General features: G+C 40.6%; 2 protein-coding genes across 4 annotated transcripts in view; both read left to right on the top strand.

Moving 5' to 3' along the window:
- Nucleotides 1–25,037, top strand: part of LOC106086282 (neurobeachin-like protein 1) — a 296,682-nt gene that overhangs the window by 53,792 nt on the left and 217,853 nt on the right. The gene's annotated exons all lie outside the window — the stretch shown is intronic.
- LOC106086682 (protein tipE) overlaps nucleotides 5,213–25,037 on the top strand; it is a 30,281-nt gene continuing 10,456 nt past the window's right edge. For all 3 annotated transcript variants that reach the window (XM_059360791.1, XM_013251450.2, XM_059360802.1), the window contains exon 1: nucleotides 5,213–5,851. The gene's annotated coding sequence lies outside the window, so the exon portion shown is untranslated. The remainder of the gene's footprint in view (nucleotides 5,852–25,037) is intronic.

The following is a 25,037-nucleotide window of genomic DNA, read 5'->3' on the forward strand; positions in this document are numbered from 1 at the left end:
CTCAAGAAATCCAATCGGGAGACCGGTTTATATGGGAGCTATATCAGCTTATAGACCTATTTGAACCGTACTTGGTACTGTTGTCGGAAGTTATAACGGAACACCACATGTAAGATTTAAACCAAATCGGACAAATATTGTGGCTTGTAAAGGCTCAAGAAATCAAGTCGGGAGATCGGTTTATATGGCAGCTAAATTAGGGTATAGACCGATTTGGACCGTACTTGGCACAGTGGTTGAAAGTCATAACAAGTCATACCACATGCCATATTTCAGCCAAATCGGAGAAAAATTGGGGCTTGTAGAGGCTCAAGAAGTGTTTAAAGTCATAACAAAATACTACGTGCAAAATTTCAGCCTAATCGAACAAAAATTGAGGCTTCCAGGTGCTCAGGAAATCAAATCGGGAGATCGTTTTATATGGAAGCTATATTAGGTTATGGATCGATTTGGACCGTACTTGGCACAGTCATAACAGAATACTTCATGCAAAATTTTAGCCAAAATCGAACAAAAATTGGGGCTTAAAGAAGTCAAATCGGCAGATCGGTTTATATGGCAGCTATATCTAAATCTGAACCGTTATGGCCCATTTGCAATCCCAAATGACCAACATCAAAAGTTAGTGTCTGTGCAGCTAGCTTTACGCATTCGACAGCTATCGTGAATTCGATAGATAGACGGACGGACGAACATGGTTAGGTCTTAGGCCTAGGCTTAGAACGTCGAGACGATCAAGCATACGAGGGTTGCCTTTTATAATTCGGCATTAGAGAACACATAAACAAATATTAATCATCGAAAATCACTTTACAGCTTTTCAAAAGATTTCGCATTAAAATCTATAAATTGTTGCATGCGTTTGAACCAATTGTCGAAGCACTTTTGCCACTCTGATTGAGTGGCATTCGGAACGCATCAACCGCTTCTTCAGGTGGCGAAAAACGTTGACCTCTCATTTTATTATTTACGTGCGGGAACAAAAAGAAGTCATTCATTGCCAAGTCAGGACTATACGGCGGCTGACTCATCAAATCGGAGTTTTGAGTTGCAGTTGTTGAGCCTATGTGTAAGAGCTCGCATTGTCATGGTGAAGAGTGATCCGTCTTCGGCGGTTGGTTTTTCCTGATTTCTTGGATAACAACTGGCAAACGAATGGTGATGTACCACTCAGAATTGACTGTTGTAGTGGTGCGATTGCGAAATATTAAGTTTTTCCGAAAACAAGGCGATCATTTGCTTGAAAGTTCATGCAATATTAAATGTATGCTGGTCCCATTAATGCCTAAGGTTGTCTCAATCTCACGATTGGACACATGACGATCTTGCAATATAATTTGGCGCACAATAATCAATGATTTTTGGAACAACAAGAGATTTTGGACGACCTTCACGTAATTCGTCTTGGAGTGAACTACGACCTCGGTTTATTTCTCTTGCTCTCAGCTAATGCTCTCATATTATGTCACTCTATTTGTGGAGGCGTCCACAGCAATAATGATTTCTATTAGTAAAATCATTGTCTTGCAACTAACGGATTTCTCTTGCATTTTTGTCTATCTACTATTGTTGTAGTATGTCTTTGCATTAGCGCAGATAAATGAGTCTTAAGTGAAAGGCAACAACAATGCCGTGTTAAGTAATTTACTAGTTTTAGTATATTCTACTTCAAAGTTTAAAAAAATCCAGCCTTATTTTGCACCTTCGTACCAAGTGTGACCTTTGTGCAATATTTCAAGTTTGTAGCTTCGGTTAATTGTTCCTGGCGAATGTTAGACAGTAACACTACACTTTTATAGATTAAATTCGTAGGTTTTCGACTCGATATGTGTTTACACAACTTATCTTTAATGACCCTAATGAGCGAATTGATGTATGACCATTATTGCCCATACTTCAAAAAATTTCGATCCCTTAGTTTATTTCGTATGTGGGTGTGGGGGGTTATTCTTTTGTTTGTGTTTTTGTACAAAAGCAATGCGGCCGTGTGCTTGGGAGTGACGTTAAAATATTTGCAATAAACCAAAAAAAAAACAACAACACACAATTAAAAAAAAAAAATTATGAGAAAGCAGGAGAAAGGAAATATAAAGGACGAAAAAAAAAACAAGTAAGAGCGTGCCATGTTCGGCCGGGCCGAATCTTATATACCCTCTGCCATTGATCGCATTTGCCGAGTTCTTTGTGTGGTATCTCTTTTTAGACAAATAAAGAATAATGGATAGGAATTGTTATGCTACTGGATAAATCAAGTTTAGTCCGAATCGCACACTACATAAATTGAATGTTGAAGACATCATTGGGTAATATTTCAGTCCTTTCGGACAAGAATTGCCCCTTGTAGGGGCTCAAGAAGCAAAATCGGGAGATCGGTTTATCTGGGAGCTGTATCAGGCTATAGATCGAATAATACCATATTGGGTACCTAAGTTAAAGGTCATGAGAGAAGCCGTTGTACAAAATTTCAAATCGGATGAGAATTGCGCCCTCTAGAGGCTAAAGAAGTCAAGATCTAAGATCGGTTTATATGGCAGCTATATCAAGTTATAGACTGATTTGAACCATATTAAGCGCAAATGTTGGAGGTCATATTAAAATATTTCATGCAAAATTTTAGCCAAATCGGATAAGAATTGCGCCCACCAGTGGCTTAAGAAATCAAGATCACGGATCGGTTTATATGACAGCTGTGTCAGGTTATGTACCGATTTGAACCATACTTGACACTGTTATTTGAAATCATAACAAAAAACTTCTAGCAAAATTTCAGCCAAATCGGATAAGAATTTCGACCTCTAGAGGCTTAAGAAGTCGAAATCCCAAGTCTGTTTATTTGACAGTTATATCAGGTTATATACCAATTTCAATCATACTTAACACATTTATTGGAAGTCATAACAGAACGCCTCATGCAAAATTTTAGCCAAATCGAATAAAAAGTGCGACCTCTATTGGCTCAAGAAGTTAAGATCCAAGATCAGTTTATATGGCAGCTATATCAGGTTATGGACCGACTTGAACCATATTTACCACAGTTGTTGAAAGTCATAACAAAATATTTCATGCAAAATTTCAGCCAAATCGGATGAAAATTGCGCCCTCTAGTGGCTCAAGAAGTCAAGATCCAAGATCGATTTATATGGCAGCTATATCAAAACATGGACCGGTTTGGCCCATTTACAATCCCAACTGACCTACACTAATCTTGTATATAAAGCAATTTGTGTTTGTTGATTTGTTTGGTTGTCTGTTCCGCATAGACTCAAAAACGGCTGAACCGATTTTCTTGAAATTTCACAGATGGTGCATAATGATCTCGTGGTGAAAATAGGGTTTTAAATTTTTTGATATCTGAAGGGGGGCGAACCCTCCCCCTTACCCTAATTTTCAAAAAACGGAGATAGTTGGTGCAATTTAAATGAAATTCTGTGTGTCCTCTTATAGCAACCTAAGAACAAAAAATTTGGTATCCAAATTCCAGATGAGGTGCCTAGGGCGGGACGACCCACCCCAAAACCAACCAATTATATATATATAGACCAATCACTACAATATGGAAGTCAAATGAAAGGTATTTAAGGTTAGAAACCATGTCTAATACCCAATTTTCGCACCAAGTGTTTGGGAGACCACTCCAACCCCCAAAATGGGGGTTGGACTCATAGCAATATGGGACTCAAATGAAAAGTGATTTGCCAGTAGAATACGTATCTGACATCCAAATGTGGGACCATGTTTCTGGGGTTCACCCCTTCCCCTAAACACCCCCCAACAGGACTTATTTACTGACCAAGGCAATATAGGGCTTTGCTAAAAGGTATTTGAGTGTAGAATACGAATGCGATATCCGAATGTGGGACCAAGTGTTTGGGGGGGCCCCTCGTCTCCAAAAACACCCCCCAAAGATGACATATATACGACGATAACAATATGGGGCTCGTATAAAAGGTCTTTGGCAGTAAAGCACGAATCTGATATCAATATCAGGAAAAGGTGTCTATGGGGCCACCCCACCCCCATAATACCACCCATATTGGAAGTATTTACTGACCATTGCAATTTAGGGCTCAAATAAGAGGTATTTTAGAATAGAACACGGATCTGATATATATTTTCAGGGCCAAGTCACTGAGTGGTCATGTTTGCCGACTATGGAAAAAATGGGGTTCAAATGAAAGGTATTTGGGAGTCGACCACGATATTGATAGTTATTAGGGCCCATACCCCAAACCGGACATATTTGAAAGGTATTTGAGATAACAAAACCAATTTGATATCTAATTTCGAGGCCAATGGCAATATGGGGTTCAAATTAATGATGTAGAGATATGAGAATATGAGAATAGAGCACGATGCTGATATATTTTCAGGGCTAAGTGTTTGGGGGTCCACACCACTCCCCAAACTCCAATAAATCGACAATATTTACCAACCATGTCAATGTGGGCCTCAAATGAAAAGTATTGGATAGTAGAGCCAATAGACCAATTTTCTGTGGGTACCTCTTTCCCAAAATTCCCCACAAACAGCAATAATTTATTAACCATCGCAATATGGGGCTCAAATAAAGGTATTTGGGAGTAGAATACGAATCTGATATTCAAATGTAGGACCATGTATTTGAAGCACCGCCCCTTCCCCATAAAGCAATAGCAATTGTTAGTCAAGCGATATGCACATGCTATTATTTGACTAAAAGCTCTTTCATATAATAACAAACATTCAAAGGATAATTTTTTCCATATAAAGTAAAAGAAGGCGCAGCGGAGCGGGCAAAATATCAAGCATCTAGCTTTACTCCTTCGAAAGTTAGCGTGCTTTCGACAGTCGGATGGACTTGGCTAAATCCACTTAAAATGTCATGACGATCAAGAATATATATACATAACTGGGGTCTTTGTCTAATATTTCGAGGTGTAACAAACGGAATGCCGAAATTAGTGTACCCCCCATCCTATAGTGGAGGATATAAAAATACTACAAAATCATCACATGTTTTATTAATCGCGTGTCAGTGACAACATTTAGTAAAGAAGGAATATAAGTGACAGTCACCATATCTTAAAGAGAGTGTGTGAGAGAGAGAGAGAGGCTTTGGCTCTATCTCTCACAAAAGCTTTTTATTAAAAATTCCCTCTATTTTTTCTTTGCCATTCGTTCTTGTTTAAGTTTGTTTTACAAGGAATTTGAAGTCAGTGCCCGTTATAACGCAGAGCACCGTGTTCGTATGTGTCGCGAGCGGTAACACGGATTGTTTTGATTCCTGAGCAGAGGACAGACGCAACACAGACACACACACACTACTCTACACACAAACAACAGCATGTCGATGATGACGATGACGAAGGCGACAACGTTTTTGCGTTGACAACCTATGTCTTGACTTCTTTTCCCCCCCAATAACGGACGACCTGAGCAATCAGGTCATAACAACAACAACAAGCTGAAAAAAAGGAAGACCAAGAAAAAAACGCGAACGCACACATGAAAACGTATAAAAAAAGACCAAAAAATAAAATTAAAAAAAAAAATAAAATAGAAAAATTATATTTGGTCAAAATAGTTTCAAAAATTAAAAGGCAAGAGATAAATTTTAATAGAAAATAAAACCAAATTTGGAGTTTGGTGTTGGTGTTGATGATGATGATGATGACGACAAAGTTATTGGTGAAGAAAACGGCAATTTTGGAGATATTTGTTTCTTGGTCCTAATTTTTGAGTGTTTTAAAGTTGAAGCAAATGAATAAGAATAAGTGTTAAACAAAGAAAAAGCAGCAGCAGAAGAACAAGAAGAAGACAACAACGAAGACAACGACTACGACGAAGAGGAGGAAAACTGTTTCTATAATGTGTAGGTACCTACCATACACACATACACACACTTACACACCACTAAACATGCATATATAAAATCCCAAGGAAGCAGAGAGGCAAGGAAAAATCTTTTACACATTTCCAAATAGAACACGAAATAGTTATGAGTGACTGCAGAGAAACAAGTGCGAAAATAAAATAAACTACTACGCCAACAAGCTAGGAGTCAAGTGAAAAAAAAAAAAAACAAAAAATCAGAAAAAAAGAAACCCCTTAAAATAGGAAGAAAAAAAAAATACAAAGAAAAATCTACTTTTTAAAAAAATATCAAAGTATTTTGTGCAGGCTACTCAAGGAAATCGCAATAACTTCAAAGTCGTTTATAACTCGTTTTTGCCACATCGTTTCGTAATACTAAACACATAGGGGCTCTTTAAAAAAAACCCTGCTTTGCTTCAATCTCACACACATACTCCCGTGGTGTTTCGTAGTTGGTAGGGAGAGGTGGTGTTGAGATTTTAAGTGTGTGTGTGTGTGTGTCTAAAAGTGTTTGTGTACGGTGTTTTTCTTTTTTTTTTTTTTGTTTTTTCAAAAGACCGTGAATGAGTGTACTCTCCTCAAAATTTACACAAATGTATGTTTGTTTGTAGGTGTCTGAGTGTGAGTGTGAATGTCAGTCAGTCAGTTGCCGTATAAGTATGTGTTTGGGTTTTGTGATTCGGTTTTACGTTGAAATCTATTGACGGACGGATGTTGACACCAAACAGAACACAACTGAACTGAAGTTGTATAGCGTACATCCTCAAAAAGAAGACACACACACACATACATACAGACACACAAAGTTAGATTGTTAAAGGAAAAAAGAAAGAAAAAAACAACATTCCCCTTTTTTTAAAGAAACGTCATACGTTATATAAAGTCGTCTCGGCCAAAAAAAACGTTTTTTTTTATAAAAAAAATAAACAAAATAACATCTTTGTACCCTCTAACCATCATAGATATCAACCTTCGCTCATTCAAATTGAAAATTAAAAGAAAATGCCGAGAAACAATTTCCCTTTTCTTAATTCTTTTGTTCTAGGCGAAACGTCAAAGTTGTCGCACTCCTTGACGTAAAGCTTCCTTTTTCAATTGCTACTATTTCCCGAGCAGTTATTATGACTGTTGTTGTTATTGTTGTTGTTGTGATTATTTTATTTCTTGGCCCCAGTGCGTGTTGGCAACGTGGCGCCAGCTGAAAGTTAACCCCCTCCACTCCCCTACCCCACCCATGCCATGCTTTATACTGTGTTTTTTGAGCAGGGAGTGCACTCACCAACAACATTCTCCCAAGAATGCCCACACTCACTCACACACTCACACTTACAAATTACATATTGGTTATGGCAAGAAGAAGAAGAAGAACTCATAAATTTATAAATAAAATGTCACAAAAGTGACGATACTATGACAGCTTTGTATGCATGTACGTGCGTGTGTTTGTATGTGGGCATGTGTTTGGTATATAAGGAATTTTATGAATGCAATCTTTACAAGCCATAAAGCTTCGCCAGACGTACGAACCTATAATCAATGTTTAATAACTTCACAACTTTGGTCTTCCCCCGGTGCTCCTTCCCAACTTGGAGCCTTAATAATAGAAAATTGTTTTATAATAGCATTTTTTTAGCTGATTCCGTCCATAGGCCATAAACTAAAAATAATTATTGACAAGTTGGTAAACCTTTAAAAAAAAAGAGAATCCAAAAAAATAACAACAACATAATCAAAAAATAACAACAAAAAATTATTTCAAAAATGAAGTGCAATCACGTAAGTGTGTGTTATTTTACAATACAACAGAAATAATATACACAACAACAACAAAATAATTCGTCATGGCATTTTAGTGAACTTAGTGTACGTGGAAAGTTTGTCTGTTAATCGAATGTCAGTGTTAAAAAAAAAAAACTATTCGTTATAGAAAAAAAGAATTATTATGGCGTAACATTTTACAATCATTTTTACACCAGCTGAGTTCTGAGTTTTGTCCTGCTCACTCTATAAAATGACCTTTCTTCTACAGTGAATAAAAGTAAAAGCGGGCTAAGTTCGGTCGGGTCGAATCTTGGGAACCTACCACCATGGATTCTGCTAAAAATGTATACATTTTAAATTAAGTTGTAAGGCATAATTTTATTCTACATACCCAACTTCTGTGTCAGACCACAGACAGAAGTTTGGTAGAGAGACCGGTTTGCATGGGAGCAATATCAGGTTGTAGACTGAGTTGGACCGTATAGACTGATCGGACAAATATTGCGGCTCAAGAAGTCAAATCGGGAAATCGGTTTATATGGAAGCTACATCAGGTTATAAAACGATTCAGACCGTACTTGGCACAGTTGTTCGAAGTCATGACAGAACACTACATGCAAAGCCAAATCGGCTGAAAACTCAGGCTTCCAGGGGCACAAGAAGTCAAATCGGCATATCAGTTTATATGGGAGCTATATCAGGGTATAGACCGATTAGAACCATACTTGGCACAGTAGTTGGAATCCATGACAGAACACTACATGCAGTTGGCCAAATGGGATGAACATTGAGGCTTCCAGGGATTCAAGAAGTCAAATCGGGAGATCGGTTTATATGGATCCTATATCAGGGTATAGACCGATTAGAACCGTACTTGGCACAGTTGTTGGAATCCATGACAGAACACTACACGCAAAATTTCAGCCAAATTGAATGAAAATTGAGGCTTCCAGGGGTTCAAGAAGTCAAATCGGGAGATCGGTTTATATGGATCCTATATCAGGGTATAGACCGATTAGAACCGTACTTGGCACAGTTGTTGAAAGCCGTAACAGAACACAATCGAAAAAATTTAGCCAAATTGGATGAAAATTGAGGCTTCCAGGGGCTCAAGAAGTCAAATCGGAAGATCAGTTTATATGGAGCAATATATACAAATCTAAAGCGATTTGGCCCATTTGCAATCCCCAATGACTTACATCAATATTAAGTATCTGTGCGAAATTACAAGCGGCTAGCGACCGCTATCGTGATTTAAACAAACGGACGGTCATGGCTAGACCGAGTCAGAACGTCGAGACGATCCAAATATAAATATACTTTATGGGGTCTTAGACGAATGTTTCGAGGTGTCACAAATGGATTGACTAGATTGGTATACCCCCATACTATGGTTGTGGGTATAATAATAAAATTTTGTTACAAGATTTTCCTTCTTTCACAAAATTTGGACACAGTTTTACTTTTATATACACAACCTTCTGTCGGAATTAGTTATACACACCACCATAGGATGGGGATATACTTACCCAGTAATTTCTTTTGTAAATATTTCAAATATTGGTCTATGACCCCATAAAGTATTTATATTCTTGATTGTCTCGACATCCTGAATCGATCTAGCCATGTCCGTCCGTCCATCTGTCGAAATCACAACAGCGGTTGAACGCGTAAAACTAGCCTCTTTAAATTTTGCACAAACACTTACTATTGATGTAGATCTTCGGGGCTTGCAAATGGGCAATATCGGTTCAGATTTGGATATAGCTCCCATATCCTCCGATCTCCCGATTTGATTTCTTGAGCCCCTGGAAACCTCAAATTTCATCCGAGTTGGCCGAAATTTTTCACATAGTGTTATGTTATGTCTTTCAACATCTGTACCAAGCACGTTTCAAATCGGCCAAGAACCTGATATAGCTCCCATATAAACCCATCTCCCGATTTGACTTCTTGAGCCGCTGTAAGCCGCAATTGTTGATCGATTCGACAGAAATATTGCACATAGTGTTCGGTTATGACTTTCAACAACTATGCCAAAAACGGTTCAAATCGGTAAAGAACCTGACATAGCTGCCACATAAACCGATCTCCCGATTTGAATTCTTGAGCCCTTACTAGTCGCAATTTGCAACCGATTTGGCTAAACTTTTGCATGTGGTGTTCCTTTCTGACTTCCAACAACTGTGCCAAGCACGGTCCGAATTGATTTATAACCTGATTTAGGTTAAATTAGGTTGAAGAGAGGGTGCAGATATTAATCCGCCCCATACCACTATGAACATACACCTAAGCCAGTGATCGGCTTGTTGTGCGCTCTAAAAACTATAAAGTAACCTCTAAAAAGAAAATTTTAAGTAAGGAATACCGTGCTACTTATAAAATTCTTAATTGTTTTCAATACCACTGCCCTAAGTTGGATCATGTCTGGTATTTTGTCTCCACCTAGGTGCCGGTATCTGTTGGACGTGAAAGCTGGGCAATGACAAAGGAAATGCTCCAACGTCTCATCAACGGGAAATGCTCCCCGCATGCCCTACACATGATATCACTTGCCACACCGATTTTACATAAGTGAGCTCGCAGTCCTATGTGTCCCGTTATGATACCAATAGCTATACTGACCTCCTTTTTGCTTCCTTTCAGTAATAGCCTCGTCTACTCACGATCTGGATCCCCCCACAGGATTTTCGTCGTCCTACCGACCGTCGCCCACTCCCTTAACTCGGACTGCGTCAACCCGAAAGGCTTCGGGTGAACCAAGTTTATTGACGGCAGTCCTCAGAGCCTTCACCGCCAAATCGTCTGTCCTTTCATTTCTCCTTACTCCGTTATGGCCCGGCACCCAAACGATACGGGTTTTGCCATCCTCAGAGAAGGCGTTAAGGCGGATCTTGGGCCCTTACAAGCCGCAATTTTTGTCCGATTTGGCTGAAATTTTACTCATAGTGTTCGGCTATGACTATGATAAATACGGTTTAAATCGGTCTGTAAACTGATATAGCTTCCATGTAAACCGGTCTCTCGATCACCCTTTTTCGGTTCCTAGATGCTTAAATTTTTGCATAGAACACGAAAAATATGCCCTTCATCTTAATTTATTTTGCATACATTTTTAGCAGAATGCAAGATTCGGCAGATTCGACCCGGCCGAACTTTTACTTGTTTTATAATATTTTTATACCCTGCACCATAAGATGGGTATACTAATTTCGTCATTGTAACATTTGTAAATCTTCGAAATATTCGTCTAAGACCCCATTAAGTATATATATTTTTGATCGTCATGACATTTTAAGTCGATCAAGCCATGTCCGTCCGTCTGTCTGCCGAAAGCATGCTTACATTCGAAGGAATAAAGTTAGCCGCTTGAAATTTTTTAGGAATACTTCTCATTAATGTAAGTCATTTGGGATTGTAAATGGGCCATATCGGTCCATGTTTTTATATAGCTCCCATATAAACCGATTTTGGATCGTGACTTCTTGAGCTAAAACTTTGCATGAGGTGTTTTGTTATGATTTCCAATAACTAAGTATGATTGAAATAAGTCCATAACCTGATATAGCTGTCATATAAACCCATCTGGGGTTTTAACTTCTTGAGCCTCTACTAAATACTACTAAACTTCCCATGAACATTCAACTAGGGAACAGGGGCTACTTCTCTCATATCAATGAGTGCAGTCCGTTTAAAGTTTAAAGTCAATGATAAGCGGGCTCATTTTTATGCCGAGTCCGAACGAAGTTTTAACATGGCAGAATACCTCACAAATGTAGTCAGCATTAGTAAGGGGATAAACACCGCTGTACATTTTTCTGATGTCCACGCCGGGATTAGAACCCAGGCGTTCGGCGTCACAGACAGACATGCTAACCTCTATGCTTCGGCGGTGAATTGCGCCTCTAGAGGGCGCAATTCCTATCCGATTTCAAATTTTACATGACTTCCAACAACTGTGCCAAATTTGGTTGAAATCGGTCTATAATTTGATATAGCTGCCATACTCATATAAACCCATCTGGGATACTTATCCGATTTGCCTGAAATTTTGTAGAACGGCTTCTCCCATGACCTTCAACATACGTGTCAAATGTGGTCTGAATCGGTCTATAGCCTGATACAGCTCCCATATAAACCGATTTTTCTAGTTTACTTCTTGAGCCCCTGAAGGGCGCAATTCTTATTCGAATTGGTTGAAATTTTACATAATGACTTCGACTATGCTCTTCAACCTTCAATTCTATTACCAAAACAGACCATAACTTGATATAGCTCTAATAGCATTCTTTTATCCTTTGTTTGCTTATAAACAGATTCCGGGAAAAGAACACGCCAAATGCGATCCGTACGAACTTAGAACTCGTTTACTTTTTTTATACCTTACACCATTACTGTGATACCCAGAAGGAAGAGAGAGAGACCCCTCGATAAGTATACCGATCGACTCAGAATTACTTTTTCATTCGATTTAGCTAGCTCCCATATATATGATCGTCCAAATTTGAGAAATATTGCAATAAAGTGCTAACCAGTAAACAAAGGCAAAAGTCGGGCGGTGCCGACTGTATAACACCCTTGCACATACCCTTTTAGTACAATGTGGAAGCTATATCGAATTCTGAACCAATTTTGTTGGACCTCGGCGGATGTTTTCAGATGGGTTATTAAACAATCCGTATAAAATTCCGAGCAAATAAAATGACAACATTACCCAAAATCTGACGAACATATACATGGGAGCTATATCTAAATCTGAACCGATTTCGAGCAAATTTCTCAGATATTTTGGTAGTCGTTGAGAAAAGCGTTGTGCAAAATTTTGACAATATTGGTTAATAAATGCGCTTGCAGTGGCACTTGGAGTGAAAATCGGGCGATATATATATCAGGTTATAAACCGATTTCGACCATATTTGGCACAAATTTTAGAAGTCCAAGCAAAACACATACTTTCAGCCCAATCGGATAATAATTGCATCCTCTAGCGGCCCAAGAAGTCAAGATCAGAGATCGGTTTATATGGCAGCTATATCAGGTTGTGAACCGATTTAGACCATATTCGGCACGTAAGAAGGTGTTGTAAAAAATTTCAGATATATGCTTGTCCAAAAAGTAATTGCGGATTTTTTAAAAGAAAGTAAATGCATTTTTAATAAAACTTAGAATGAACTTTAATTAAATATACTTTTTTTACACTTTTTTTCTAAAGCAAGCTAAAGGTAACAGCTAATAACTGACAGAAGAAAGAATGCAAGCTGTGAAAAAATTTGACAACGCCGACTATATGAAAAATCCGCAATTACTTTTTGGGCAACCCAATATATATTTCAGAGATATACTCTGCTTGTATCAGCATGTCATACATACCTGTGGGATAGAGGGGCATGAAGGTCATTTTGATTACGAAAGCAGGAAAACCTTACCACACGCAGCCAAAAGACTTTCGTCCTATTAGTCTGTCATCCTTTATGCTGAAGACTCTTGAGAGGTTGAGAAATATAACTTACGGCAAAGATTCCTGGAGATCGCCTGTCGCGGCTGCCCTTGGCGACTAAATAGAGGGTTCTCTGGCTGTCAAGGAATATACAATGGTTGCATTTCTTGACATTGAAGGTGCTTTCAATAATGTAAAACTGACGTTAATCATAAAGGAGTTGGAGTTCCTAGGCATCAACTCTACCGTAAAAAATTTTATTACTAACTTACTTACTAAAAGACGCATTATGGCAGATTTGTGAATCTAAAAATATAGCTCAGCAGAGAAACACCTCAAGGAGGTGTACTGTCTCCTCTACTTTGAAATAAGCCATTGGCAATATATTATTGTCTCTGGTAGAAAAAGGTGTAAAAATGGTCGCGTATGCTGATTACGTGGCAATTACGGTTAGGGGAAAGTTTCCCAGCACTCTAAGAGATATACTTTAGGAAGCTCTACGTGCAACAGCGAAGTGGGCTACCGAAAGTGGTGTAAATCCTTGCAAGACAAAAGTAGTTCTTTTTAGCAAGAGATACAGTTGCCTACAGTGGCACCTGTCTCCTTGGAAGGAGAGAATGTTCCATTTAGAGAAAGTGCAAAATACCTGGGTGTTTTCATGATCAGGAAATTGAACTTCAAATCCAACATTTTGGAAAAGGCAAGAAAGGCAACTCTTGCCCTATACACCTGCATGAGAGGCATTGACAAAAGTTGGGGGTTTAGATCGCGTTTCATGCATTGGGTATATACTGCAGTTGTCGGACCTACAATGCTATATGGTGTTATAGTCTGGCGGACGGCGCTGTAAAAGTCTACTTAACCGGATTCAAAGGATGGCTTGTTTGTCCATCACAGCCGCCGACACCATCTGATGCACTGAATTTAATTATACATCTAATGTCTCTGGACATTGTGGCTAGACAAATTGCAGCGACCATTGCTGTGAGGTTAAGCAAGCTTCCTCTTTGGTCATGTGGCGGCTACGGACATTGTGTTATCCTTGATACAATGTCCGATGTTCCAGGCAGTGTGGATTACATCTTGTCTGAGTCGCGTTTTGATAAAAGATACTGTAACACTATTCAGGATAGATCGGATTGGAACTACATTATCCCTGGTAATAGAAGTTACATGGACTTCTATACGGATGGTTCCAAACTAGACGAGCAACTACAAGACGAGCAACAACTAGACGAGCTTTAGGGTGTATTCTAAAGATCTAGAACTGTTCATATCGAAAAGTTTACCCGACGACTGCAGTGTGTATCTCGCGGAGATCCTTGCAATTAAGAAAGGGGTGGAATGGCTAAGGTGTATTGTCATTATGACGATTAGCATAAATATCTTTTCAGACAGCCATTAAATCCCTGAAGAACGCATTTCTGAACACAAAACCCGTCCTCGACTGTCGCAGACCTCTCAACGCGGTGGCTGAACAATTCAAAATTCACCTGTTCTGGCTGCCGGGCCACAAAGAGATCCCAGGGAATTGTAAAGAGGACGAGACTGGAAACTCCAGGGAAACTGGAATCTTTGGATATGCCTCTAGCGACATGTAAACTAAATTTTCTGGACCAGGCTCGAATAGTGACAAATGATAGATGGTCACAAAGAGGGGACTGTGAGCATTCCAAAACTATTTGGCCTAATCTAGACTTGCAGAGATCTTCCGCTTTGCTGTCATAGGTTAGAACAGACGTCGCAGTCATTGTGTCCGTCATGACAGGTCACTGTCTAATCGGAAAACATGCTGACCGACCTAAGGTTGCCAGTAAAGACATTTGCAGAAGCTGTGAGGACATCGAAGAAGAAGAGACTACAGAACACTTTCTGTGTGTGAGCCTGCACTAGCAGTCAGAAGAAGTTCCGCTTTAGGTTCTCATTTTTTTTGAGAACCTGTCTTTTTTAGCGGATGTGAACATTCGCAAGTTCTTGGGCTTTTTAAAGCGATCTGGATGGTTCAACCGTAGGAGCTAGAAGGCATCTTCCTTCTTCTGTTCCTGTGGTATCACAATGGATGAAAACGTCTAAGTGAGTCTGATGGCAGACTGCTACTTAAACCTAACCTAATTAGGCCATGCGGGGAAGATTATGAGACGTTGGAGCATTTCCCATGTAATTGCACGGCTTTCACGGCTAACAGATACCGGCACTTTGCTGGGGAACCAATTCAGGGGCGTGGCATGGAAAACAATCCCTAACTTAGATTTTCTTTTTCGAGGTAACTTTTTTAGTATTTAGAGCGCACAACAAGCCGACTACTGGCTTAGGAGTATGTCCTCAGTGGCATGGATCGGATTTATATCCGCGCCTTCATTTCAACCTAACCAAACCTATATCAAATGCCACATGTTCTGTGCTTACAGCTAAAGTTATAACACAGGTGAGAAGTTGTATCCAAACCCTGGTAACAGGTTTAAAACCTTAAAAAAGTTTGTGGTTTTTATTTGCCGTATATTTAAAGAAGTGAAGTAAATCTTTGATATTGACCATAGAAGGTCTTAGGCTTATCCTTCCCCCATTCAGCTGCATGGAGAGTTCATCAAGGCATCTGTCTTTTTTTGGTTTTTTCTTTTGGTCTGTACTTTAATTTATTTATGTGGTTTATCCCTTTTTTTTCCCCCACCCCAACACCATAAAAAAAAAAAAATTATATCTTCTGCCATGGGCCTTAAATCAAAACTCGACTATTTGCGTTTAGGTTGACCCTTTTTTTGTTGGAAGGTTTATGGCCTCTTTCTAACCATAACCAACATTTAGACTTATTAACCTCTCATAATTTCAGGTTTTATGAAATGCAAGTAGCGGCTAACGGTACTCTCTGGTTGGGGGGTCATGATTGTTGTTGTTGTTGTTGCCGCTGTGCTGTTGTTGCTGTTCTATATTAATAATTTATAATTCATTAGGTTAATACTTTGTCTCTTCAACGCACCATTCACTAACATCACTACCTTGCGGCCGCTCTTGCTTGCACTCTCCCCTTCCCCCACTCTCTCTCACTCTCTCTCACACTTTCTGCTTGGTATTTTTGCTAAATGTTCAGAGAGGTTATTTTAATTAGAAAACAGAACAAATAAGGCAAAAAACAGGTCATTTAAGGTGTTATGATGACAAGTACGGGCGGCTATAAAAGTGTATGAGGGGTTCTTTTAATTTTTCGGCTTGGGTGGAGTATGATTGGGTAGATGGATGTGTGTGTGTGTGTGTGTATGCGTTTGTGCGTGTGAACTCGAGACAAGTTATATGCATGACAACATATCCTTTGATTAGCGCAACCATCCATTGTTGTGGCTGCCTAACCGGCTGCCGAAATAGCTGTTTGTCTGTCTGTCTGCCTGGCGCAGCCTGAGAGAGCATTTATTCTTGCTGTGGATGAGCTTAATAGCTGCTAATGGTATAGTTAAATATGTACGAGACTCTGGGGAATATTTTTTAATTATAATTATTCATTTAGAATTTTTAGAAAGACCACCACAGTATTTCCGTTTGCGTTGTGTAACAACAGCCAAAAACGCCAAACGCCAACAATGACTTCCTCCCAACGCATTTGGCATTTGGATAATTATGCTGCTGTTTTTGCGTTTTCTGTTCCGGTTGTGCTATTCGATTAAGATTTCATTATAGTCGTCGTAGCCATCGTCGTCGTCGTCATCCTCCATTCTGAGTGCCATTGTTGACATACACATATCAAGAGGATTGTCAAGGGGTTGTCAATGTGCTATGGCCGGACCCTACGCCTAGGCCTATTGTTGCAGGCCTCTCCGGTCAGGGGATATCCTTTCTATTATTTATATTGTCAGAATATTTTTAATGTATACCAACACATTGTTTCGTTGCCTATCGTTTTGTAACCCAAGCATTGTTGTCGCCTTGCTCCCTCTATCTCTTCCACCCTCACTCTGGCTCTTTGTGTGGCTTAAGCAAGCATGCCTTTTACTCGTGTCCTTTCTTTGGCTTCGTGACTAACCCAATTGATGACGTAGTCAAGATGAGTTATTAGCATTGTGGTATGAGTTGATGTCTTTCCCCTTTGGTTGCCAAGAAGTGTTTAGTGACAGTAGGCAAGTGGCAAGTAGATGTTCAAGCTTTTGGCCCAAGTAGATCAAACCGATTGGATTGTTTGATGGGGCACTGTAATAGTTGTTGTTGTTGTTGTTGTTGCTGCTTTTGCTGCCAATGATTGTTTTATCTATAATTTAATAGTTGTATATTTTGTATATAAATACTTGTATTTTATAGACATTGTTGCTGGCCTTTTTTGTAGCTGCCTTTTCCTTTCATAACATTTGCTTTTCTCCCTATATAGTATAGGCATTGAATTGTATGACATATTTCTATATGAGTGGGTTAAGTAGAATACAAGAAAAAAAAACATTTGTTTACAATATTTTAGGAATTTTATTGTCCTATTTCAAAATGTTTTGCACGAAAAGGAAAATATCACTCTCTAAAAAAAATCAAGCTAAGTTCGGCTGGGCTGAATCTTGGGAACCCACCACCATGGATCCTGCTAAAATATGGGAGCAATATCTGGTAATAGACCGATTTGGACCGTACCCGGCACATTTGTTGAGAATCATAACAGAATATTATGTGCAAAATTTCAGCCAAATCGGACAAAAATGGCGGCTTGTAAGGGCTCAAGAAGTGAAATCGAGAGATTGGTTTATATAGGAGCTATATCAGGTTATAGACCGATTCGGAACATACTTGTCACAAATATTAAAAATCATAACGGAACACCAAATGCAAAATTTCAGCCAAATCGATCAAAAGTTGAGGCTTGTCAGGGCTCGAGACGTCAAATCGGGAGATTGGTTTATATGGGAGCTAAATCAGGTTATAGTTCAATTTGGACCGTACTAAGCGCAGTTGTTAGAAGTCATAACGGAACACCACATGCAAAATTTCAGCCAAATGAGATGAAAATTGAGGCTTCCAGGGTCTCAAAAAGTCAAATCGGGAGATCGGTTTATATGGGAGCTGTATCAGGTTATAGACCGATTTGGACCGTACTTGACACAGTTGTTGCAAGTCGTAACATAACACCATTTGCAACATTTCAGACAAATCGTATGAAAATTGAGGCTTCCAGGGGCTCATGCTGTCAAATCGGGATATCGGTTTATATGGGAGCTATATCAGGTTCTTGACCGATTTCGACCGTACTAAACGCAGTTGTTGGAAGTCATAACGGAATGGTGTCCAACGTGAGACTGTATTATTATTTATATGAAGTTTTAAAACTCTCATATACTACAAATTATTCTTTGACATAACTTACAGACCGTACTAAGCGCAGTTGTTAGAAGTCATAACGGAACACCACATGCAAAATTTCAGCCAAATGAGATGAAAATTGAGGCTTCCAGGGTCTCAAAAAGTCAAATCGGGAGATCGGTTTATATGGGAGCTGTATCAGGTTATAGACCGATTTGGACCGTACTTGACACAGTTGTTGCAAGTCGTAACATAACACCATTTGCAACATTTCAGACAAATCGTATGAAAATTGAGGCTTCCAGGGGCTCATGCTGTCAAATCGGGATATCGGTTTATATGGGACCTATATCAGGTTCTTGACCGATTTCGACCGTACTAAGCGCAGTTGTTAGAAGTCATAACGGAACATCAAATGCAAAATTTCTGCCCAATCGGACAAAAACTAAGGCTTTTAAGGGCTCAACACGTCAAATCGGGAGATCGGCTTATATGGGAGTTATATCAGATTATAGACCGATTTGGACCGTACAAAGCGCAGTTGTTGGAAGTCATAATGGAACACCACATGCAATTTCAGCCAAATCGGAGGAAATTGAGGCTTCCTGGGGCTCAGGAAGTCAAATCGGTAGAACGGTTTACATGGGAGCTATATGCAAATCTGAACCGATATGGGCCATTTGCAATCCCCAACGAACTACATCAATATTAGGTATCTGTGCAAAATTTCAAGCGACTAGCTTTACGCGTTCGACCACTATCGTGATTTCGACAGACGGACGAACGGACATGGCTAGATCGACTCAGGATGTCGAGACAATCAAGAATATATATATACTTTATGGGGTCTTAGATCAATATTTCGATTTTCGAGAGGAGAGTCTCAGTGAGCAGTCAGGTGGCAATGGCTCTTAATTAAATACTGAGTGCCAATGATACTCGAGATTACAAGGCGAGTTATTGGCGCCTGTAAATAACCAATGGGCAACATCTGCGTCTGTTCCCAGGTTAGGGGCACCTGGAGGCGAGCGTCGGATCTTGGAGCAAGCGGCTCGCCACAACGAGGGATACAAGGGCAATCCCACAAAACCCATGCCGTCGGGCCGCTGGGCCAGTAAACCGCCCACGGAAAACTATGAGAATTTCTGTGAGAAAAACGAACCTCCCAACCTTGAAGACCCACGCAAACGAAAAAAGGACCATGATTTGCGGATATGTACCTCGAAATGTCCGCATTCTTTATAGAGCAGGTGCAGTATACGCACTGGTGGATGTATTAGAGAAGTACATGGCAGATATTACCGCCTTACAGGAAGTGCAATGGACTGGAAATGGCGTCACTACAACACCAAACGGTGACAAACTATACTATAGCTGCCATAACACAAGGCATGAATTAGGCTGTGGATTTGTGGTTAGTCGGAGACTGAAACACCTTGTCTCCAGCTTTACTCCGGTGGATTAGAGGCTAGCCACAATCCTCATAAAAGCCAAATTCTTCCACATCAGCCTTATTTGTGACCACGCTCCGACGAAAGTCAAAGATGAGTAGACCAAGGATATTTTCTACGAGCGCCTAGAGAGAGAATATGACCGCTGCTCCGCCCATTATATTAAAATCGTTCTGGGAGATATTAATGCGAAAATAGGGAAGGAAAGTTTAGCCTCCACGAGATATCGTTCTGGAATGTGTTGATTGATTGATTGAGGCTGATAGATTTCGCAGTGGCAAAAAAACATGGTAACTAGTAGCACCATATTTCAACATAAAAATATTCACCAAGCCACATGGCTGTCACCCAATCAAAACACGAGGAACCAAATTGATCACGTTGTGATCGATGAAAGGCATTCATCTAGCATGTTAGATATACGATCGATCCGTGGAGCGAATATAGATACGGATCATTACCTTGTTGCAGCAAAGGTTTGCACCCGTTGCACCCGTTGTTGCAGGAAAGGTTTGCACCCAAACACAACAGATGGCAACGGCATACTCCACTGACCCAAGTGCTTGATGAAAGCACTCCTTGTTCCGATGATATAATGGAGCAGTGGCAAACTATTGACCACTCCATGGAAAATGTAGCGAAATCCGTACTTGGGTACCGGAAGCCTCCTGGAAGAAACCCATGATACGACCAAGAGTGTCGACATGCTACTGAAGTCAAGATTGCGGCATACAGAGCAATCCTGCAATCAGTAGCCAGATGAAGGAGAGCTATCGGAAGAAAAGGAGAGGGGAGAAACGTCTATTCCGCAGAAAGAAAAAGGAAATGGAAAGACGTGAGTGTGAGCGAATTGAGATGTACAGGAGTCAGAATGAAGTCGGGAAATTCCACCAAAGAATTAAACATCAAACCGATGACTTTGGTGCAGGCACATTCTCCTGCAGAGACAAAGAAGGAAATCTGGTAACTGACACAGATAGCATGCTGAGGATATGGAAAGAACATTTTACCCAACTGCTAGTGTCCAACGTTGGCGTCGAAGAAAATACCGCAGAACCAATCAATGATGATGGTATAAAATGTTTACCTCCTAGTCAGAATGAGGTCCAAGTAGTAGTGACCCGAGGCGACACGCTGATAAGGCGTATGCATCAGCTTATCTGTGCAATCTGGCTAGAAGAACGCATACCCGATGATTGGAACCTCATCATACTATGTTCCGTACACAAGAAAGGAGACGAGACGGAATGTGCCAACTACAGAGGAATAAGTTTCCTCCCCATCGCATACAAGATACTCGAGCGTGCTGTGTAGAAAATTAAAACCTAAAGCCAATGAGATAATAGGGCCCTATCAATGCGGCTTTAAACCTGATAAATCCACCCTGGGCCAGATATTCACACTGCGGCAATTCCTGGAAAATACCCTAGAAGGATAAATCAACACCTACCACCCCTTTGTTGGATACAAGGCCGCTTTCGATACCCCTTTACGTTCAAGGGTATTTCAAGCCATGTTTGAGTTTGGTATCCCTGCAAAATTAATAGGACTCTGCAGAATGACGCTTGCTGAAACACGTTCCACAGCTTATCGTGTGATTACTTTAACATTCTGCTGGAGAAGATTATACGAGATGCAGATGTGAACAGATATAGCACACTAATCACAAGAGAACACTCGCTACTCGCCTATGCCGACGACATCGAGATCGTAGGTTGGTCACCGAAAGTAGTAACTGCTGCCTTTGAAAGAATCGAAAGAGAGTCAGTGAAAATGGGTCTGGCAGTAAATAGAGATAAGACGAAATGGATGGTTTCAACTCCCAGGACGCCCTGTACAACCGAGCAGGTATAGAAAATGGAGAAAGTTGGGAACCACAACTTTGAGATAGTCAGTAACTTTATCTACTTCTTTGAATTTTGAAATTTTTAGAGCTGAGGTGTTATTGAGATCATGTGCAAAATTAGTTGGTCCTGGCGCCTCTTGTCAGGCCCCTTAATATTGTAATGACTGCTCCAGGCTCCACAAGCCGACAGATGACTGGTCAGCAAGGGCTTTTGACGAATACATCTGGTTCGAGTCTTAAGGACAAGGCCGAACCTATTCTATCTTCACATCGGCCTTCCCCGGCAAACCCACACGCTCTTTAAGAGGTTGGAATAATAAAATTCGCATCGCCCTCAGGGTTATTGAGAGGCTTGGTGCGAATGGTCCTAAGACTCTCACTAATTGGAAACGAGACTCCCTAAGTTGAGTATGGGGACTCACTGCACAGGCTATCCCAAAGAGTACACGTCTAAATTCGGAAACTGCACCGCAGTCAGGAGGGCGATCAATAGTAAGATGGGTCCAAGAATCTTTGCTAATGTCGCTAGGGACAGTTTGGTGATGACAGTTGTCGACATGGAAGAAGAACAGGTCTGCATACCTAGGAACAATTGGAGTGGGATAGTCAATAGACTGTCATTAGTACACTCCGATGTCCTTGCGGAATTTCCAGGGTCTCCTCCAGTTTGTGACGATGCAGGCTGAAATTGGGGCCGATACAGACTAAATGCCTTCGGGGATCAACGCTCAATTGAAATGCATCGTTGAACGTTGAAAAAGATTTGCGAAATCTAGCCATTTGCAGCACTAGATTTAGTCAAGAAGCAAGATATTGCTTCTCGACCAATGGTGTATGCTTGGATACCAAGGATTCTCTCAGATCCTGAAGCGATACTTGGAAGACTAAGGGAATGTAGTCCCAATCTTTCAATCACCGCCAGGAAGAATGGTAGTGATGGTGACTGGAGACTGGAGACATGCAGTCTTCATACTAAACTCCGGCGGTCTAGCAGACCTCAACAAGTCTGAAGGAGTTGTATCCTGTGGATTCAACAAGTTGAAACTGAAGGTCTATAGAAGGGGTGGGGTTAGGGAATCAGGAGACGACTCAGCAGTCGTTGCTGAACACTTGCCTGAGGAACTACCAACCGCATGGTTAAAGTCTGGCGGATTGCAGCAGACTGAAAATCACCCTGCCAAAATCGCGACAATGGGGGAAGGCATCGAAACAGGACCCGACAAGCCCTGTGTAGGTGGGTCATCCGGTTCGACTGGTTGACCCACAAGTCTCATTACTGGCAGGCTTCCCTATATATGGCGCACCATTCTAGCGTCTTAAGTCCGTAAAAGCCGCATTTTTTTTTTTTTTTTTGATATCGCTGAAATTTGAAGCAGAAAGTTGTACTAAGTTCCCCGATATAAACCAAATATGCCCCATACCGGATCATATTTACATAGAGCTGCCATATAGACCGATATGCCGGTTTAGGGTCTTAAGCCCGTAGCAGGCGCATTTATTATCCGATTTCGATAAGATTGGAAACATTGAGTTGTTTTAAGCCTCCCGACATCCGAATCAAATATGGTTCAGATCGAACCCAGCCCATAGAAGCTGCATTTATAACCCGATTTCGCTGAAACTTGAAACAGTGAGTTTTTTGAACTCTTCCGTCATCACACCTAAAAATGTTCCAGATTGGGCACAATTTAGATATAGCTGCCATATAGACCGATCTGCCGATGGAGGATCTTAAGCCCATAAAAGCCGCTATTATTATCCGATTTCGCTGAAATTTGAAAAAGTGAGTTGATTAAAGCTTCCCGATATACGGCTCAAATATGGTTCAGATCGGTCTTTATTCAGATATAGCTGCCATATAGCCGATCGATCCGACCGATCTCCCGATTAAGGGTCTTAAGCCCATAAAAGTTGAATTTGCCGAAATTGCCGAATTCGCTGGAATTCGAATAGCATACGGTTCAGATCAGACTTTAGTTAGATATAGCTGCCATATAAACCGATCATCCAATTTAGGGTCTTAATCCCATAAAAAGCGGATTTTTTGCCCGACTCCGCTTAAACTGTGACTTGTATGAGAGTTTTCGGTACCTGAATGAAATATGATTCATACCAGCTGACATTTGCATATTATTATGGATATGGTAGTGGAGTTGTAAAAAAAAAGTATGGTTGGTTGTGGGCATCCAAAGTTCGGCACGGCTGAACAAACAATCCGCCACGCATCTCGACCTTTAGGCTTGAGCGACGGCCATATAGTCCACATAAGTTCTAGAATTTCTCTTGCGGCCACTGCAATGGCACAGACCTCTGCCTGAAAGACCGTTCACTCGTCCGGCAGTCTCAGAGACACGCTGATATTGAGTGCATCAGAGTATACCCCCAATCTAGTCCCTGACTCCATCTTGGAGCCATCTGTGTAGATCGAGGTCTCATCCTTCTCAAGTACACCATTCGCCCTTCATTCGTACCTCTCAGGAAATCGAATCGCGAATGCTCTCACTCCAGTCGTTACTAGTGCCAGGTAGACGGAGATCCTCCTCAGTCTACCAGCCGCATCCATAATTTCCAGAATCGAACTGTGGTCATCCTCCTTTATCATGCCGAGCTCCCTCAGCCTAAACACGACCGCAGTTCCGAATATAGGCCTCAATGGGCTGCATATCCAGCATCGCCTCTAGGCCTACCTGCGTTGCTGCGGATCTCACTGCCCCTGTGATCCCGACATGTTTTTATTTTTTTTTATACCCTCCACCATAGGATGGGGGTATACTAATTTCGTTATTCTGCTTGGAACACCTCGAAATATTCGTCTCAGACCCCATAAAGTATATATATTCTTGATCATCATAACATTTATGTCGATCTAGCAATGTCCGTCCGTCTGTCTATCGAAAGGACGCGTACTTTCGAAGGAGTAAAGCTAGGCCCTTGAAATTTTGCACAAATACTTCTTATTAGTGTAGTTAGATTGGGATTGTCATTGGGCCATATCCGTCTATGTTTTGATATAGCTGCCATATAAACCGATCTTGGGCCTTGACTTCTTGAGCCACTACAGGGCGCAATTTTTTTTACATGAGGCGTTTTGTTATGATTTCCTATATCTGTGCTATGTATAGTTGAAATCGGTCCATAAACCGATCTGGGGTCTTGACTTCTTGAGCCTCTAGAGGGCGCAGTTCCTATCTGATTTCGCTGAAATTTTGCACGACGTGTTTCGTCTCTTTTAAGTATGGTTCAAATCGGTCCATAATCTGATATAAGCTGCCATATAAACCGATCTTGAATCTTGACTTCTTGGGGCTCTAGAGAGCGCTATCTGATTTGGGTGAAATTTTGTACAACGGCTTCTCCCATGACCTTCAAAATTCACAATGACTTCTACTATGGTCTCCAACATTCATTCCATTATGGTTCGAATCGG

Source organism: Stomoxys calcitrans, chromosome 1 (genome assembly GCF_963082655.1).
Source record: "Stomoxys calcitrans chromosome 1, idStoCalc2.1, whole genome shotgun sequence".
NCBI classification, from domain to species: domain Eukaryota; kingdom Metazoa; phylum Arthropoda; class Insecta; order Diptera; family Muscidae; genus Stomoxys; species Stomoxys calcitrans.